We start from the raw sequence: 6623 nt of genomic DNA, 5'->3' as shown, positions 1-6623 counted from the left end.
CTCACAGTCCACGGGGAAAGACAGACATGTCAATAAATACAATACAATTAACAAGCGCTATTATTAGCTATCCCTACACAAGTGCTACAGAAAGAAGCACAGAGAAGGCGACGCCAGTGTTTGGTTAATACATAGAAATTTTAAAGAAAGGAGGATAAGAAGGATGGGATATATTTGTACATATAGTTGATTCATCTTATTGTACAGTAGAAACTAATGTAACATTGTAAAACAATTATACTCCAATTAAAACAAAAATTCATCTTGAAGTGCCAAAAAAGAAAAAAAAAAAAGACCTGGCCTGGAATGATTTTTTTTTTTTCAAACTAATAAAATCCTTGTCCCACTCTCCTTCTGTCTAGAAAAGCCTTCCATTTTGTAAAACCCCTAGGAGAGCCCTTCTGTTCACTGGATGTGATGCTGCTCAAATTCATCCATCATTGGAAAAAACCAATTAGATCTTCAAAAAAAAGGAAGGTAGATAGGGCATTCTGTACAGAGAGAACATATGGAAAAGCTTTGTACACAGGACGAAACAAAGGTTCAAACAAAGGGGAACTGTGTGTTCAGTTCCCCAGAGTGCGGGCGCAGAGCAGCAGGGAGAAGGTTGCCAGAGGGTAGTATGAGTAACCACCTCAGATATATTTACCAAAGTTCATGCTGATCATGTCCCTACTTGTTTCAGATCTGCTCATGGGACCAGTTAGTTTTAAACCTTTGCTGTGGCCCCTCCTTCTGAGACATACATCATACAGACTCACACAACACTTGCTGATTTCTTAGGGGAGATTCTATGGCCCTCCAAGTTTTCATTTAAATTTCCAGCTTCATAGCCCAGCATTTTCTGAAGTTCCATGAAGTTCCTATAATTTCCTAAAATCCCATCCACTTTCTTGCTTCTATGCTTTTGCTCAAGCTCTTCATTTCTTTGAAATGTTTTCTGTTTCCTTCCTCTTTTCTCTTAGTTTTTTTTTTTTTTTTTTTTTTTAATGTGGACCATTTTTACAGTCTTTATTGCATTTGTTACAACATAGTTTCTGTTTTCTGTTTTAGTTTTTTGGCTGTAAGACATGTGGAATTCTAGCTCCCTGGCCAGGGGTCAAAACTACACCCTCTGCATTGGAAGGCAAAGTCTTTTTTTTGGTATTTCTTTCTAACTTTTAATTTTATATTGCAGTATAGCTGATTAACAATGTTGGTGGACAGCAAAGGAACTCAGCCATACATATGGTATCCATTCTCCCCCAAATTCCCCTGCCATCTAGACTGCCACATAACATCGAGCAGAGTTCCAGGTGCTTTACAACAGGTCCTTGTTAGTTATCCATTTCAAATACAGCTGTGTGTACATGTCGATCTCAGACTCCCTAACTATGCCTATACTACCAGGGAAGTCCCTCTGCTCCCTTTCCATTTATCAACAACTGACTTCTCCCTGAAGACCCACGTCAAATCTCTTTCCGCCCCAGAAACCTTCTCTTATTCACCACTCTTGAGCCCGCAGTACCTTGACTTAATTTCACTCTGCAGTAGAGTCCTTCACATATCTGTCTTTCCATCTAGAGCAGAAACTCACTGAAGGCAGGCACCTTGTGTCATTTACTGTGTGTTCCCAGCGCACGCCCTGGAATGTGGCATTTGACAATTGTTTGTTTTAAACACAACATGTTTGTCTCATCGCCTTTGTGATCTCATTGGTCTTCTCCAGGTTCACAACTGAGTTTGCCCAGCTGGGCAAATTTTCTTAAAGCTCAGTTTGTAACTGAGGGTGAGAGCAGAGGAAGAATAAGAGCACCACCTGAGGCACACAAAAAAGTCACTTGGGGATCTTTAAAAAATATAATTGCCTGGGCCTCACCTTCGGAGATTCTGATTTAATTGGGCTGAAGTGGAAACCAGGCGTCTGTATGTTTTTTAAAGTTCTCTGGATAATTCTTAAGTGTGGTTGATTTTGAGGATCATAGACTTCAAGGGCATTTGAGAAATAGTTACCAGTCCCCATATGTGAACTAGAATAATTTCTAATTCACATATGTTGATGCTTTTCCCAGAAATTAAAAAAAAAAAAAACAACCCAAAGGAATGGGGCCACACAGTTTGGATGAAATTGACTTTTTTTCCAGGAGAAATCTTTGCTACAAGGTCCCTGAGTTTCAGTAGAATGAATCACACATTGGACATGACACCTGGCCTTCACAATCCTGATCAGCTTGTCCAAAGAATCTCATTGTGCCCCCTCATAGACATCTTTAATACAAAGTTATAGAAAGCCATAAAACGAAATCAAAATGCCAGGCACCAAACCATCAAATGAGTTAGAAATCTTGAGAATCCCCAGTTCTCTTAACAGTCCCCAACATGGGTACCCTCTACACACCTCAGTTAGTGGGATGGGAGGACAAAACCAGACTCTCTGGGGAGGATTCCACGTTACACAAACTCCATGGGCACCATGCTGCTAAGTCACTTCAGTCGTGTCCGACTCTGTGCGACCCCATAGGCGGCAGCCCACCAGGCTCCCCCATCCCTGGGATTCTCCAGGCAAGAACACTTCAGTGGGTTGCCATTTCCTTCTCCAATGCATGAAAGTGAAAAGTGAAAGTGAAGTCGCTCAGTCGTGTCCGACTCTTAGCGACCCCCTGGACTGCAGCCCACCAGGCTTCTCCGTGCATGGGATTTTCCAGGCAAGAGTACTGGAGTGGGGTGCCATCGCCTTCTCCATGGGCACCATGCACGTTGTATTTCATATGAAGAGCGCCCCCTGGAGTTGGGTAATGCCACATCTGGACGCAGGAATTTTCCTGTCCTAGGGGATTTCCGATCGTGTTCTCCATCTTGCTTTATCTCCCCAGCCTTCTTCAGGCTTGGACCTGTCACTCTGAACCAAGATGAGGAAGGAAGAGCTTCCTCACCAAAATACCTCTGCTGGAGTCTTTTCCCACCTGATGATGTCTTCATTGGAAATTTCCCTAAGTGGCAGCTCTTGTAAGAACAGCTTTGATCAACTCAGTGTGCTATGCCATCCTGCTGAAATCTACCCAGAATTGGTCCCTAAATGAGTCTCTGCAGTAGAGTTTTCATAAAGGGTGTTGGCTCCTTCTTAGCATCACTACCCCCTTTCTTTCCTTAATAGAATATCCACAGAGAAGGACAGTACATATTTTATTTCTAGATTTTGGCTGGGTTTTTTGTTTGGGGGTGGGGAGATGGTAGAGAATCAAATTGAACAGTCTATGAACAAAGAAGATAGCCATTGAAGCTGTACAGTCCTCCCTTGGAGTCCAAGGGGTACTGACTCCAGGACCTTCATGGATACCCAAATCCAAGGATGCTCAACTCCCTTATGTAAAATGGCATAAATGCAAATGCTATGCAAATAGTTTAAAATATAATGTAAATTCTATGTACATAGTTGCCAGTGTGCAGCAAATTTGACTTTTGTTTTTTGCAATTTTCTGGAATTTTTTTCAAATATTTTCAATCTGTGGTTGGTTGAATCTGTGGCTGCAGAGCCTGAGGATATGGAAGGCAAACTGTATTAGCTATAAAAAATTATCCCAGCATCTGGCAGAGAATAGGGAGCTGAAAAAATGTTAGTTTCCATTGGAGGATGATAACATAAGTGTGGTGGTGATAATGGGCAATGTTAATCTACTGATTTCACTTTTTATGTTTTTAGAGAGTGTGCAGAGATCAACAGGGTACTCAAGGTAAAGAGGATTATTTTTTCTTTAAATGAAGCTGTTGTGAGAATTAAAAACAAACAAACAAACAGGTATTCAGCATGAGAAACTGTTTCGCCAACTGTAAGACACTATATAAAATATATGGAGGGATTATTGTCATAAGAAATGTGTAAACCAAATGCCACTGAGGGTTTGAGGGAGAGGAGGAGACCACACTCTGTTGTGGAAATCAAGAGAAAATGGCATCCACCACTTAATAAAGATTTATCTTCTATGAGACTTAGTTTCTGCATTGTAGGAAAGTCCATTATCCCTACTCAGACCAAAAGGCAAGCTGGTTGTTGTACTTTAAAAATTTTTGTATATACACTTTGTTAACTGTAGAGCACTATACAAATGCGAAGTGTTATTACAGCTGCTACTGGTGATGGAGATGTTATCATTATTATTGACTTTGAAGCTATTGGTCAGCATTCAACAGGAAGAGAGGTGTCAGAAGGTCTTGCTGCTGCTGCTGCTGCTGCTGCTGCTAAGTCGCTTCAGTTGTGTCCGACTCTGTGCGACCCCATAGATGGCAGCCCACCAGGCTCCCTCGTCCATGGGATTCTCCAGGCAAGAACACTGGAGTGGGTTGCCATTTCCTTCTCTAATGCATGAAAGTGAAAAGTGAAAGTGAAGTCGATCAGTCGTGTCCAACTCTTAGTGACCCCATGGACTGCAGCCCACCAGGCTCCTCCATCCATGGGATTTTCCAGGCAAGAGTACTGGAATGGGGCGCCATTGCCTTCTCCAGTCAGAAGGTCTTACAAGTAGACAAATGAAGGTTGGAAAGGTTTCTGTCAACTTTTTTGGCTGATTGAGAATTCCTCTATATAATATCTTTGAGAGTCTGTTGACACCTACTCAGTCACAAAATCCTATAATAGTGTTGGTTAACACAATATTGAATAAGAGATGTCTGCCTTCAGACAGGTCACTTTGATTTGGTTTTGAAATTTGGGCTCAAATATTAGATGAAGACATTTATAGTGAATTTATAGGCAATGAGAGCTCCTGAACCTTTTAGAGCAGAGGAGTGACGTGATCTGAATTACTTTTCAGGCACCCTGACAAAATACTCAATTTTCAATCACCATGAAATATTTCAGGTTAGCAGATGTTTGAGCTCCTCCACCCTCAGGATTCAGAATCTAGATTAGCATCCCCCTCTAAACAGACCTTGTTCCTCCCCAAACTTTATGAATCATGGAAATGTTTCCTTCTTTGTAATGGCTTTTAAAAAGCCCAAGTCAAATTTAGCAAATAAATTAGACTTCAAATCATGAATGTGAATATTCACTTCAGCCCTTTCTTACTTTTCCCACATTCATTTTCTTTTTAACCCTTCCCTTGCTTTAAAATTTTTTTTTTGTTGAATTTAGAATGTATAAACAACAGTCCTACTGTATAGCACAGGGGACTATATCCAGTCTCCTGGGCTAAACCACAATGAAAAAGAGTATTAAAAAACAATGTATATATGTATAAAACTGAGTCACTTTGCTATATAGCAGAAATTGGCACAACATTGAAAATCAACTATACTTCAATAAAAAATAAATTTAAAAAAATAAAAGAAAATTTTGTTGAATTATATGTAGTTTTGTAAATCATCTTTAATCCTTTTTGGAATAAAGGTAAGAAAAAAAATAGTTGAAGATCATTTCTTATTTTTAATTTCTTACTTAATCAACTTCTTGTGAAGAGTATTTAAAATGTCCCCAGGGGAAATTTGCATGGATAAGGCAGATTGGGAAAATAACTTTACAGACGTTACTCTCTGGTTATACTGCTGATCTCCTAACTGTTAAAAATTTGGTTAAAGTCCTGTATAACATAGCACTTGAACATAATGTGAATCTACTGGTAACTGAATATTTTTGCATTTAAAATTTGAATTTTGTTTTCAAAAGACTTTAAGAAAAGATACAAACTTAAGACTACCTAAATCTTTGCTCCTGTGTGTTTAAAAAATTCTATTTAAGTTTAAATAAAACAGCTATTTACAGCCTATCAGAGCATTAGGAGATAAAATCTGTTATCCCGTTTTTTTTTTTTTAAATCATACATATAAAACTGCATTTGAAATGGAATGTAACCTGTTCCGTTACTAAAAGATTTTTATAATGCTAAAATTACATTGCTAGATCAGAAAAAAGGAAGACATAGAAAAGTCTGTATGTCTTCCTGTATTCAATATCCCTTATCATTTTAAAGTTACATTTTAAAATATTTGAAAGCAAGACAACCTTTAAGAATTTGAAAGTATTAGGGATATTTTCCTCCATTAAAAATAAATCCCTGTTTAGAGATTGCTTTCAGAGCCAATTTATAAGACCCCCAACTAAATCAGTTTCCTTGGCTTTTTCACTTAATTCAATTGACTAGGTAATTAAAGTTCATGTTTTTTGTTTCTAGTAGACTTGACTATAGGGCTTCCCAGATGGCACTAGTAGTAAAGAACTCTCCTGCCAATGCAGAGACACACATCTGTGTCTCTGTGGGTCGGGAAGATCCCTTGGAAGAGGGCATGGCAACCCACCCAGTATTCTTGCCTGGAAAATCCCATAGACAGAGAAGCCTGGTAGGCTACAGTCCATAGGGTCGCAAAGAGTCAGAGACAACCCAAGTGAATTAGCACAGCACAGCACAGCACAGACTTGACTATTTATGAAAAAGTTAAAAATCAATTCTCCTTAGGGCAATAACTTTCTACTTGTAGAGACAGAAAGTAAACTTCAGAAGAAAATTCTGAAAGTGGAATTAGAGATGTTCCATATGAAGGCAATATTATTAGAATGAAAACATTGCCTTCAGGGTAACTGCAGGAGCTAGAGTGGGCACTTGGTCAGGATGGACTCACTGCTGAGTTTTACCCAGACTTCTGAGGAACAAATA

This window comes from Bos indicus, chromosome 8 (assembly GCF_029378745.1).
Source record: "Bos indicus isolate NIAB-ARS_2022 breed Sahiwal x Tharparkar chromosome 8, NIAB-ARS_B.indTharparkar_mat_pri_1.0, whole genome shotgun sequence".
NCBI lineage: Eukaryota > Metazoa > Chordata > Mammalia > Artiodactyla > Bovidae > Bos > Bos indicus.
The sequence above is the reverse complement of the archived record's forward strand: the minus strand, read 5'-3'. Positions refer to the sequence as shown.